A 12,892-nucleotide genomic window follows, 5' to 3' on the forward strand; every position below is an offset into this window, starting at 1 on the left:
GAAGAATGGAACTGATAATCCTTTCCCCGATCAATTGATATGAAACGTATATGGGAAAACGCCAGCACGGTACTCAGTCCTTCCTATCAGTTCACTCCTTTGCCAACCCCTTTTCGCCTGGCATCTTCCCAATACCTTGGAAACTAGCATTCAGCATTACAGTCCAGATGACTTCTGCTGACTGGGCTACATCTCTAATCACTGCAGAAACTTAAAGACACCCGCAGATAATGTTTGGTGTGTGTGTGTGTTCACGCACACCCACAAGCACCTGTGTAGCACTTGTGCGTGTGGCTCGACATTAAACAAAACCTCCCTCCCCGTGAGTGAGTTAGGACTGCTGGAGCCGGAGTCTGTCACTAACCAAAGGTAGAACCAATGGCAGCAAACAGCTGGGTCACGGCACTATTTACACATCCTCCTGCAGTACCAGCGCTTTGCAGCGGTGGTTTCGGTCTTCAAGCCTTGTAGTCAATATGCTGGAAACGTTCTCTTCCCGCAAATCTTGAAAGCAGATGTAGACCCAGGCCGCCTGAGTGTGAGCATCCGTTTTTCCAGGACTAGGGGAGGGGCTCAGTAGAGGGTGAGTCAGGGTTTTGCAAAGTGTGTTTACACTGGTGGAACGCGCAGGGCGCACGTGGGCAGAAGCGATGTGCACACATGCAAAACAGGAGCCGCTGCCCTGTCATCTCTGTTTCGCCTCCCCTGCTTCGGTCCCCTTCACAGCCTTCCTTTGTCCTCCAGAATTACCTACCCTAGGTCCTTTTCTCAGCTTCTTTTTATGGCAGTGGTTTTCAAACTTTAGTTTGCAAATGATCACCTGGGAATCTTGCCAAAGTGCAGGTTCCTAGGTTCCTCCACCCGATTTTCTGATTCAGTGTCTTGGCAAGGGGCGCTGGGGGTCGGGGAGTGGTGATGCCTGGAAAAAGGCATTTTCACCAAACATCTCAGATAGGTCCGTTTGACTAGGAAAGCACTATAAGCAGAGTGCCTGGGACCTGTCAGTATTTCAGGCCCCTACAAACAAGGTAGAAAACTAACAGATACAATTATTAGTATCAAAATATAAAAAGGAAGCTGCAAAACTGAAATAGTGTTACCTGTTTGTATGTAGCTTTATAGCAGCTTATCAAGTTCTACTCAACTTTTGCAGTTACAGGGGAATTTTTTTTTTTAGTGGAATTTGGGTAGGTTTAATATATTTGATATGCTGTATGCTAGGCCTACAGAAGCCATGAAAAAACTCCAATCCCATGGTCCCTGCTCTTAGAAGTATAGCCCTAGGTGATTTCTTGTTCCTAGCATTTTCAGTCTGGAGGCACCCTTAAAAAATGTTCTTCTGGGGCTTCCCTGGTGGCGCAGTGGTTGAGAGTCCACCTGCCGATGCAGGGGACACGGGTTCGTGCCCCGATCCGGGAGGATCCCACATGCCGCGGAGCAGCTGGGCCCGTGAGCCATGGCCGCTGAGCCTGCGCGTCTGGAGCCTGTGCTCCGCAACGGGAGAGGCCACAGCAGTGAAAGGCCCGCGTACCGCGGGGGAAAAAAAAAAAAAAAGTTCTTCTTCGATGGTCAGGTTTTACCACCAGGGAGCCTGAGGCCTGGAGGGAGATTGACTCACCCATGGTCACACGGCAAGTTCCTTGAAGCATCCAGACTAGAGCCAGCATTCACAACTCATGTGCGTGTGCACAAGTGTGCGTGGGTTTGTGATATCCCCCCAGCGGTCTCTTCCTCATCTCTCTTTCATTCTGGCTTCTCTTCCATTTGGTCTCGTCCTCAGGCCAGTCAGATATCCAGTCCCAAGCCCTGAGGGGAGGGAAGGAAGGGAACGAGGGTCTCAGGGTCAAAACTGTAACAATAAATAGACTTTGCACGTGGCAAGGCCAGTCTTCAGCTTAATCCCCAGCAGGGGAAAAAGGGCCGCATCACTCCCTGAAGCTGAGGCAGGAAGAGCTGAAAGGCTTCTCTGTAGCTCCTTGTGCAGTACTACATGCTGGGTGTCGCATGCACTGGGGGCACTGGTGTAAAGCTGACATAGCCGCCACCCTCAGGGAACTTACGTTTATTCATTGATCCATTCATTCCACAGATACCTGCTGAGCACCCTGCTAGGTGCCCCGCACTCTAAACAAGGCAGATGCAGAGTTCAGCTCCTGGTTGGAGAGACAGGCAATTAGCAAGGTGACGGATCTCCACACACGGGAAGACACTTTCAGAGTGCCAAGTACTAGGAAGGAAATACAAGAAGCTAATGAGAAGGGGAGGGAGGGTGCAGGGCACGCCCCGAGGCAGGGTGGCACTTACTCCAGTGCTGGGTGGCCTCTCCCCCTGGGCATAGACCAGCAGCCCTGTCAGCAGTGCACGTCACCTCGGAGGCCAGGTGACATATTGGAAAGTAGACGGTCTCTGGGTTCCAAAGCCTGTGTCCTCTCTGAGCTGTGTTCCATGTCCCTGTAGGAAGATGAACATGTTAGTGTTATAACTGGCCTTGGTTGGCTACTGATTCTGTGCTAGAGACGCCTTCAGGGGCTCCACGTGCATCATCCCCCTTAGTGGTCCCAGCACTGTCACGGCGGGTACTATGAGTATTGGGCCAGTTTGCAGAAAAGGAAACTGAGGCATGGGACGATAAGTAGCTTGTTCACGACCATGTGCAGGCTAGGGAGTGGAGCCAGGATGTACCCCCAGATGACTTGCCTCTAGAACCCTTGTCTTACCCACTCTGCCTTACGGCTTCTGGAATCACTCCCTTCTTCCCCTGGGAGCTGTGCGAAATCACTGTGATGTTGGGAGGAGAGCCCGGACTGTGGAGCCAGGTCCAGGCCGTACCATCTGAGCACCTCAACCTCTTTGAGCCCCAAATCTCTCTCATTTATAAACTGAGAATAAGGATTTCTACCTCGTGGGGTTGTTAAAAGGACCCACGGAAATGGCAGTATTTGAGGGTGTTCGGCACTTCATAAATGCTTTTAAACACGTTAAAATAAATTCTTTTTTTTTTTTTTTTTTTTTTTTTTTGTGGAGCATGGGCTCCAGGCTCACGGGCTTCAGTAGTTGTGGCACGGGCTCACTAGTTGTGGCTCACAGGCTCCAGAGCGCAGGCTCAGCAGCCATGGCTCACGGACCCAGCCGCTCTGCGGCATGTGAGATCTTCCTGGACCGGGGCACGAACCCGTGTCCCCTGCATCGGCAGGTGGACTCTCAACCATTGTGCCACCAGGGAAGCCCTAAAATAAATTCTTGCTGGTTGAATGAATGGACAGTAAATTCCATGTTCTCTGAAAGGTGACCTGCTTCAGGACATTCATTTTTTTCTGACTCTCTGCCTTTTGGAGATTAGGATTCCACTGCCTGGCCTGCTGTGACCAGTTGTGGCCAACGCGTCGCAAGCAGACGGACTTGCCTTTTCTGGCCTTCACGTGAAACGCTAGTGAGGGACTTTCCAGGTACCTCTCTCTCTCTCTCCCTCTCCCTCTGTCTCTGTCTCTCTCTCTCTCTCCCCCACCCCCATCAGGCCCTGGCACCCAGCAGTGTAGGGGCTGCCCTGTCAGCCTGGTCTGGGCGGTGCTGTCACTGGCATCCGTCTCTGACTCTGATGGGCATACAGCCTGAATGAGCCGTGAGCCCTCACCGTTTTAAGACGCTGGAATTTGAGGATGTGAGTTAGCGCACCAAAACGTCACCTGACTGATAGGACCTGCGAGGCAAAGACATTTGACCCGTCACCCTGGGTGGATCGGTAGGGGCTGCCAGGATCCCCAAGTGGCAAAAAATTCTGAGGTCCTACCTGGGGTCACGGGGAAGTGTGCTGTGATGGGTGGGTGACGGCAGCCATGCTGGCAGATGGGATGTGAAGGGCCGGTACCCTGCGCCTCCCTCCCTGCTGTGCCTTCAAAGGGGTTTACTAACTGAGTTCTTTCTCTAGTCCGCCCTGAGGGCTGCCCCCAGACCCATCTCCCCATAAACTTCTCTCGTCGGCCACAGGACTGTCTGCAGTCCCCACTCTGTCTTTCCCGGCACTGATTCCTCTGCCTTGCTTTCAAGGTCCTCAAAATTCTGGCCCTAACACACCCTCCCAGGACGCCCAGATGTTTTCTTTCTGTTCTAGACTTCAGGGGCTCCTCACCTGACGTTAGCATGCAACACCCCTCCCCGCATCCAGCCCGTCACCTCCTAAGTGCTGCCGCCCGTCACCCACTCCCCTACCCTATGGCCATCCTTCACATCTGGGTTCTCAGAGGACTTCCCTTTGCAGCCCGCAGGGACCTGCCCTCCTGCCCCCAGACCATACAGTGCCCACACGCCATCCGTCTTCCACTGTCTTGTCTTGTTATCTTTCACTCCATTCTTCACGGTTATCTGACATTCCTCATGTCAAAGCTTTGACTCCCTACCTAAGTTTGACACTCAAAGAATGGCCTTGGTGTTGCAATTCCGCATCACAGTGTCTTGGCGATAACAGGCACTCGAGAAACAAGTTTTTAAAGAATTGGTTGGATCAGTGGTGCAGGGGTAGGGAGTAGAAGGGGAGAAACCAGAGCCAGATCATCTAAGGATCTCTCCCTCTCTTCATTTTCCAGTCCACTCTGGCTCTCCCCTCTCCCAGGCCAGACTGTCCTGCCATGGCTGGTACCGTCCAGGTGTTTCTGTCCACTCCCTGAAATGAAATGCTAAGCTTCTAATCAAAAGGTCAGCGTTGAAGCAGCCCAGCTCAAGCCATCGCTGTTCCAGACCCTGGGACCAGAGAAGCACAGGATGTCTGGGTAGGGTGAGAGCAGGCAGCGAATCAGCTCTCGGAGGCAGGGGGATGCTTCCCAGGGAAACTGATGTTGAAGTTGAGCTGGGAGGGAGGTGTAGGAATTAGCCTGACTGAGGGCAGAGGAGTGCTCGGTGAACACCCCGGTCTGCAGAGAAGCCTGAGGGCTGGGGAGATGGAGTCAGGGGTGCAGGAGCCACCAGGGAAGTTAAAGAAAAATTCTAAAGAATGCCCGGAACCCCAGAGCCGTAATCCACTGCATTCCAGCTCTGATTTTCACTCCTGCACGTTCCCTTCCATCCCTCAGGTATGTGCAGAGATTTTATAGAGTTACTTTCTCAGTGAATGTAGGACTTTTAAATTGCAGTTTTTCATGCAAACATTTCCGTTGTTATTCCTCTGATTTTCCTTCTTTCCCAGGTGGACTTAGGCTGCTGCCCCTCCCGCCCTAACTTTCCCATTAGCCCACTGCGCTCTTCAGAACTGCCTGTGTGAGAGCGGTCACTCTATGTGCAGACAGATCTCATAAGAGGAAAATAGAGCATCAGGGAAGTCGGGGGTGGGGGGAAGTGGCGCTCACCAGAACAGTGTGACTGTGGCGACCCGTTCGCCGCAAGTCACCAAGAGCTAGAATGATAGGATTTGGAATTCATTCTAAGAATTGGTAAGGAACCTCCATGGCTAGTGGCGGCATATATCGTTCTTTGGGCAAAACTATTTGCCAGGAGTTGTCAAAGCATCACTTTGACCTTGTGTCCCTATTTGGGGAATGTGTTTGAAAGACATGTTCCAGGAGGAGAGAAGGGGGTGGTGTGCGGGGAAGGGGTTTTTTTAGAACCTGATGCATTTAGGGGCAAAACTGGAAACAAAATGGCGCTCAGGGACACATGGCATTTCTGTCCCACCAAACCTTGCCCAGACTTCTGGGGGATCATGGCGCAGAAGAGGAGGCCACCTTAAGGACAGCAGTGACAATCTGCGATGTGACAGTCACATACGGCATTATATCCTTCCCGGGATTGTGGGAAGTTAGAGAGAGAGATCAGCTCTCCATTGGGAAGAAACTGTCAGACTCCTTCCTACTACTGCCAGCGTGTTTGCTCCGTGCCCCAGATGGTACCTACTGTTCTGTTCTGATTAGGTATCTGTTTTTCATTTTGACAAACAGGATTCTGTTACAGATCTCCCTCTGTTTTTCTTTTTACTCAGTACTGTCTTTTTTTAGATCCTTGTTGGTCTGTGTGCACCTAGCTCATGTGAGGGGCTGTGTCTGCCCTCCCCTTGCTGTAGGTCCTGCCTTGTTTATCTCCTTCGGCCCCTGCTGACAGCCGTTAGGGAAACCCAGCCAGGTTCGGTGATGAACACCTCACATCTGTCCCCGGGTGGCCTGTGGGAGAGTTTCTCTGGTACAGATCCAGGGCTGGGATGGGTGAGTCATTGTGCCACTCAGACTTCATTTCACAAGTGCTGCCAGATTGTTTTCCAGAATGACTGTACCTGTTTGCCTTTCCACCAGTGGTGCTCAGGAGTTTCTGTTTCCCCATGTCCCTCCCAGCACCTGGTGTTGTCAGCTGTACCAGAAGGATGCCTCTGATGGCTCAGGCACATCTGGGCACAGGATTCGCTTCTCTGAGACGCCCTTTTCTGCTGCAGTCGTCACCTTATCGGGAAGAATGTCAGGCAGGAAAAGGGGGTCTTTCACTGCAACTCTCTGTCTTCTATTAGGGAAGAAAATGTCCCCAGAAATCTCCAGTTGACTTCCCCTTATGTCTCATTGGCCAGATGGGGCCAGATGTCCTCCTAAGCCAGCCTCTGACAGAGGTAATAGGAATGCCTCTTCCGTGGGTATTGCTGCCTGCTCAGGACCCGAACAGAACAGGGACTGTCTGCGTGAGGATGAAGAGAGCGTCGGACAGTTACTCCGCCACCCGTAGAGTCTTCCACGCCAGATCTCTAATTGTGCCAATTTTTTGAGTGCACGCTGCCACGCTGCCAAATGGTGATGAACCATTTGTGGAGAATTTCAGAAGTACGTGTCTACAGCCTTGGAGTTAGAACTGGGCCCCTCGTTTCGGAATCTGTCATTCTCCTTGGCAAGTGGACATCAGACCTGGTCCCCCACAGCGGCCCCTACTTAGATTTCTGTACGAGCTCCCCACAGAAGAGGTCAGTATAGAGACTCAAGGGCAGAGCGCCACTGTTCCTGCCTGTGCCGTGATTGCAAGGCAGAATGCCAGCTGAGGACAGGTGGGGAAGGACACCAGTCCAGGAATAGTACCATCGCAGGCAGCAGCGTCCTCATCGTCAGCCACGTGTGTGCTGTAGTAACCCTTGTGGTTGTGCTTAACCAAAGAAATTAACTTGTAATGATTAACTTCTGTAATTTATTGAGCACTTACTCAGTGTCAGGTAGCCCAGGAAGCATTTTACTTTTATGATCTTGTAACACACACACACACACACACACACACACACACACACACACACACACACACACACACACACACACACACACACACACACCCCCACAGCCTCGTGAGAGCATTTTTTTGTGATGGTTAAAGCACGGGCTCCAGTCAAACCACCTATGGAATCCCAGTGATGACATTTATTAGCTGTGTGACCTTGGGCAAGATACTTAACCTTTCTGTGCCTCAACTTTCTCATTTGTACACCAAGAACAACAATGGTATGTTACAAGTACTCAATGAGTTGATAAAACGCTTAGAATAACACTGGCTTAGAGTACACACACAGCTCACACTTGATAAATATTAGTTGTTGTTGCCATTTTAAAAAACGAAGAAACCAGAGGCTCAGAGACATCCACTTACCAAATGTCAGACAGCCACGAGCAGCAGGGACACAACCCAAGAGTTTCTGATTCGAGAGCTGGCCCCTTATCCATCCAGCTAGACATCATCGGTAGCCACGTGGCTCAAGGGAACACCATCATTACTCTCCTAATCAGTAGAATAAAGTTTCAGCTGAAGACCCAGTGATACTTTTGGTAAAGAAATAGCTTCCAGCCACCAACCATAAAAATATAGCAGGGCTTCCCTGGTGGCGCAGTGGTTGAGAGTCCGCCTGCCGATGCAGGGGACACGGGTTCGTGCCCCGGTCTGGGAAGATCCCACTTGCCGTGCCGCGGAGCGGCTGGGCCCGTGAGCCATGGCCGCTGAGCCTGCGCGTCCAGAGCCTGTGCTCCGCAACGGGAGAGGCCACAACAGTGAGAGGCCCGCGTACCGCAAAAAACAAACAAACAAACAAAAAGAACTGAGCACAGCCAGTGCTGCTTGTTCCATAATTAGGGTTTTCCACATTACCTGACATTCTGTTTCTTATCTCAATTTGCACGTACACATTTACACAGAGTAGAAGCGTTATGTCCCCCGACTCCATTTTAGTCACTGGAAATCTCTGGAAACCAGGGCTTAAGAATCTTCTGGAAGAGATTTTTCCTTGCCTAACTAAGTGAGCTGGAATCAGGAGCCGCTGGGATTTTTAGAGAGTGGGGTATCTCTAGTGTCTGTTGGTGTGAGGCAAATAGGCAGGGTGAACACCCCGCTCTGCAGAGAAGCCCGAGGGCTGGGGAGATGGAGTCAGGGGCGAGCAGGTCTGCCACACAGGACGTCCCCTCGCTGAATTCCTCCACATTTCTGAGCATTTTCAGACATAGGCTTGCTGGGTATGTGGTCAGCCTGAAGAAAGGGTCGCAGGCTAAGTGGTGCGGCTTTAAGCCAAAAAAGATGGCTTAACGGCCTGAATTTCCTGGGAGGACTTTTAAACCTAACCCTGTGTAACAAGTGACTCAACTATCTTTTTTTTTTTTAATTGAACGTCCCTCCCTCCCTTTACTTTCCTTCTTTCCTTCTCTCTTTCCTCCCCTCTCTCCCTTCCTTCCTTGGCATACAGTCACACCACTGAAAAAAGTCAAAAGGTCCAGAAAGATATGCAATGAAAGTAAAATGTCCCCCTCAATTTCCACTTCCCCAGCCAACAGGTCTTCCTTGCAGGAGGCAGTCAGCGTCAGAAGAGTCTTGTCTGTCGTCCTAGAGATGGTCTATGCATATACAAGACAATCCGTGTGTGTCTCGCGTTCCCTTTTTTACTGGACGCATCTGTGTCTTATCGCTCCATGGTCTGTCGTTCTTTCCCACCCTCCTGAGGCCTCCACGCCCATTCGCTTCTTACCAGCTATTGCCATTGTCCTCTTCAAAGGCACACAGGGCCTATTCCCCGGGCATGTGTGATGACATGGGGACATCCATGATAACGTGGCTTTGGACCCCAGAGTAGTCCAGCCTGGTCGGTGGAGAATGCCTTGGTTTCGGGAGGCCCTGGGCTCTGCCTGATGTCCCCCCTGCAGGCAGGAAGGCTGGGGGGCAGAGTCCAGAAATGGTTCACACCACGGGTGGCCCTCTGGGGAACCCGCTTCTCCCCCGTAAAGGGCAGCCTGAAGAACACTTTCTCTTGATTCGGGTCACCAGGTGCAGAATCACACACCCGAGCGATAGCTGAGGCCATTGTTCCTCAAATTTGAGCCACACGTCAACTTCCAGGAGCCCTTAGTAAACGCAGATTCTGTGTCAGTGAATCCGTGTGGGGCTGAGATTCTGCACTAATGATGAGCTCCCAGGCGCTGCTGCTGCTGCTGGTCTGTGGCCAGCCCATCCTGAGTACCAAGGAAGCACCTGGTGGTCCTTCCCACCCCGCCAGCACGCGGTACCAGACCCCATCCATGGAGCGCTAGGTCTCTCGTGCACAGATTCCAGCTCCGACCCCAGGGAGCGGTTTCATGTACATTGTCACAGTTCGTCTTCCTCACCATCCACTGAGGTGTGCTAGTGTAATCCTTTTTTTATTTTTTAGATGAGGAAACTGCTACTCAGAGACGTTAAACAACTTGGCAGATGTTGCACAGCTAGTAAGTGACAAAGGTGAAAGTCCAAGTGTGAAGGTCATTTCTTGTCACTGTGGTCCCCCACGAGCCCATGGACGAGTGTGGTCCTCCTGGAATGGGAGGGGTCTGCTCTTAATGAACAGGTTTGGATGGTGAGTGTCATTTTCTCTTCTCTCCCACTCTTTATCTCCGAGATTTTTTTTTTTTTTTTTTTGCGGCACGTGGGCCCCTCACTGTAGTGGTCTCTCCCGTGAGGAGCACAGGCTCCGGACGCGCAGGCTCAGTGGCCATGGCTCACAGGCCCAGCCGCTCCGCAGCATGTGGGATCCTCCCGGACCGGGACACGAACCCATGTCCGCTGCATCGGCAGGCGGACTCTCAACCACTGCGCCACCAGGGAAGCCCCATCTCCGAGATTTTTATCCTGGCTTCTTCTTTTCAGGAGACTGGGAAACACTTCACAAAGGGGATGGTCCCAGCAGTAACACTGGCCTAGAGAGAAATGAATCCTTTTGCCCGGTAACTAGAAGACACATGAAACTGGAAAAGGGAGCCTAGAACATCACCGCATTTCCCTCATATAGGAGAGCATACCCCCTCCCTTTCACCCCCTCTCCCCAAACACATAATACCTTTTACTGGTGATTTGGTCAGTGCTGAGCTATCTTCATTTAATGTGGTTTTGACAGAATAGTTGGTCTGGAAATTTTCTTTTCAATTAAACTTCCTTGTTGAACTGCCTTGGTTTTGAAAGGATTCCATTAGGTTGGCTAATTATATAGCAGTTGTTACAAGGAGATATTTGCACCCAATTTCAGCTCTTAGGTAATTCAAATCAAATGCTTTCTCTTTTCCTCCCTGGAGCTGTGTGCAACCATCTTCCTCTCACACTGCAGGCTTCTCATGAGTTATTTTTGGAATTTCAAATCAAAACAGCAATTTTGGCGGATGGGAGAATGAGTGGATGCTCCAGCCTAGCAGCGTAAACCATATGTACTGATAAACACAGCCAAAGAGTCGGTGCCTTTAAAAAGCAGCAAAACCATCTCCCTCTGTGAACAAGGTTCAATTTTGGGGACCTATAAACTATTCCTGGTACTATCATATTCCTCTGTGAACTCTAACCGAAGTCAAAGACAGTTGAAATTCTTTTAAAATTACCGGAGGTTTGTCCATTTGCAAAGTGGTGTCGTGGTCCTTTTGTTTCAAGATGGCGGGTCTTGGCAGAATTTACTGATGACTCTGTTTCAGCTGCTGGATCTGCCGTGAAACATGGAAATCACTTCATTTTCCCCACTCTGTGCTGTTTTCTTCTTTCACCAGAGCACATATTAACATACCTGATTGTGCATATACCAAGCGAGCAAACCTCCCCGCTCACCCGTTAGAGTATAAGCTCCTTGTGGGCAGGGGCTGTATTTTTCATCTTGTTTTATTCCTGGTGCGTAGTTGGTGCTCAGATACTTGAGTGAATAGATAGATGAATGAATAATATCCTATTTCTATGTTTCTCTTTTTAAAAAATCAATCATTTATTATATAACTAGTAACTGAATGTTTTCACCTTGGGGAAAAACAATCTTTCCAAATAAGGCTAATGTCCTTTTTGATCACTGGCCCCAAGTCTTGTTTCCTCATCCCCTCTGCTTAGGTTATCACTTTGGAACACATCCTTGCAGACCTTTCCAGTGCATTCACACACACACACACACAAACACACAGAGTACTGTTTTTGATAAACAGATTTTTTTTCAACTTGCCTTCTCGAACTCAGCCATATATCAAGGAGTGCTATCCATTTCAGCTGCCTTACCCTTTTTTTTTTTTTTTCTTTCGGTACGCGGGCCTCTCACTGTTGTGGCCTCTCCCATTGCGGAGCACAGGCTCCGGACGCGCAGGCTCAGCAGCCATGGCTCACGGGCCCAGCCGCTCCGCGGCATGTGGGATCTTCCCGCACCAGGGCACGAACCCGTGTCCCCTGCATCGACAGGCGGACTCCCAACCACTGCGCCACCAGGGAAGCCCCTGCCTTACCCTTTGTAACTGCTACGTAGTTTTATTACATTGTGTGGTTATAATATCTTTTATTTGGACCAAATGAATCCACTGTTTAGCTGCTTCCATGCTCATTACAGTTCAGGATCCCTTCTCCTGTACACATTGACAGACTAACCATGTCCACTGCTGTCTTTTGGTAGCTACAATACATTTCATGAAAATCAGCCACCTGCCTTGGAGATTATGCCAAACCTGTGGATGGAATCATGTGAGATGCTCAGGATTCCCGGAGGCACCTGAATGCCCTTGTCTGCAGAAGCTCGGGAAGTGCTCTCGGGCCTGGGAATTCCACAGGTCTGGATATGGGAGTGATGTTCGAGCTGCAGTCAGCTCTGCCTCTAGCTGACTGGGTTTCATTGGGCAGGTCATCTCCTCTCCCTGTACCTTACTTTTCTCATCTGTACAGTGGGCTCCGTGAACCTCTTTCAGCTCTTAGAGTCTGAATAATAGGGTTTAGACAGTACCACCAGATTGACCTACAGAATATATTAGTTTACATGCCACTTTGTGTCGGAATGGGAAAGGGGATATTTAAAACTATATTTAAATTTTCATTTGAATTAATTCAATATATTTTATTATATTTTCATTAAAATATATTTTAAAATTTTAAAATAGAGATTTGGCCCAGAGCTCTTAGATGTCATCAACAATCCATGATTGCCAGGAACGCATTGACTTTGGGTCTTACTCTTCTTTCTTATTACTTTATTATCCAATTAAAACGTATATATTTTTTCCTTTGCTCTGTGTGGTCTTTTCATTCTAAGCAAGGCAGGGTGGTATTGGGGAAGGGGTTATGGACCCCTGAGTTCTACCTGCAGGTTTGTCTAGTTCCAGCTCTGTGTCCTTAGGCAAGTCCCGAACCTTCTCTGAGTTTCCATCTATTAATATTATGATTCCAAATTAGCCAAGTATCCACTTTATAAAAACGTTAAAAAAAAACACACTCACTTGTGAATGTTTCACCTGACATTTCTGAGCCCTGTCACCTGCGGATAGATCATCTCATGAATTGATGAGGCATCTTAAGAGACCACCAAAACCCATGAAATGGTCTCATTTCACATGAGAATCGTGCAGCTGCCTTGGCCCCTGGTGACACACACCAGGCCTTTCAGTGGGTTCCCAGGGAGACCCAGAGACGCTTCTGCACTGCCATGATTCATTAGTAG

At 49.9% G+C, this 12,892-nt stretch overlaps 1 long non-coding RNA gene across 50 annotated transcripts in view; it reads left to right on the forward strand.

The window, feature by feature from the left end:
- The window catches only part of LOC109549452 (uncharacterized), a 396,771-nt gene that overhangs the window by 220,272 nt on the left and 163,607 nt on the right, over positions 1-12,892 (forward strand). For 46 of the 50 annotated variants that reach the window (XR_012327382.1, XR_012327365.1, XR_012327383.1 and 43 more), the window contains one exon: positions 9,629-9,811. The exons of 2 other annotated variants lie outside the window; for them this stretch is intronic. This is a non-coding gene — a long non-coding RNA (uncharacterized lncRNA). The remainder of the gene's footprint in view (positions 1-9,628; positions 9,812-12,892) is intronic. 2 more of the 50 variants (XR_012327395.1, XR_012327391.1) reach the window with 1 other exon arrangement.

The sequence above is a fragment of the Tursiops truncatus genome, chromosome 17 (genome assembly GCF_011762595.2).
Source record: "Tursiops truncatus isolate mTurTru1 chromosome 17, mTurTru1.mat.Y, whole genome shotgun sequence".
NCBI lineage: Eukaryota > Metazoa > Chordata > Mammalia > Artiodactyla > Delphinidae > Tursiops > Tursiops truncatus.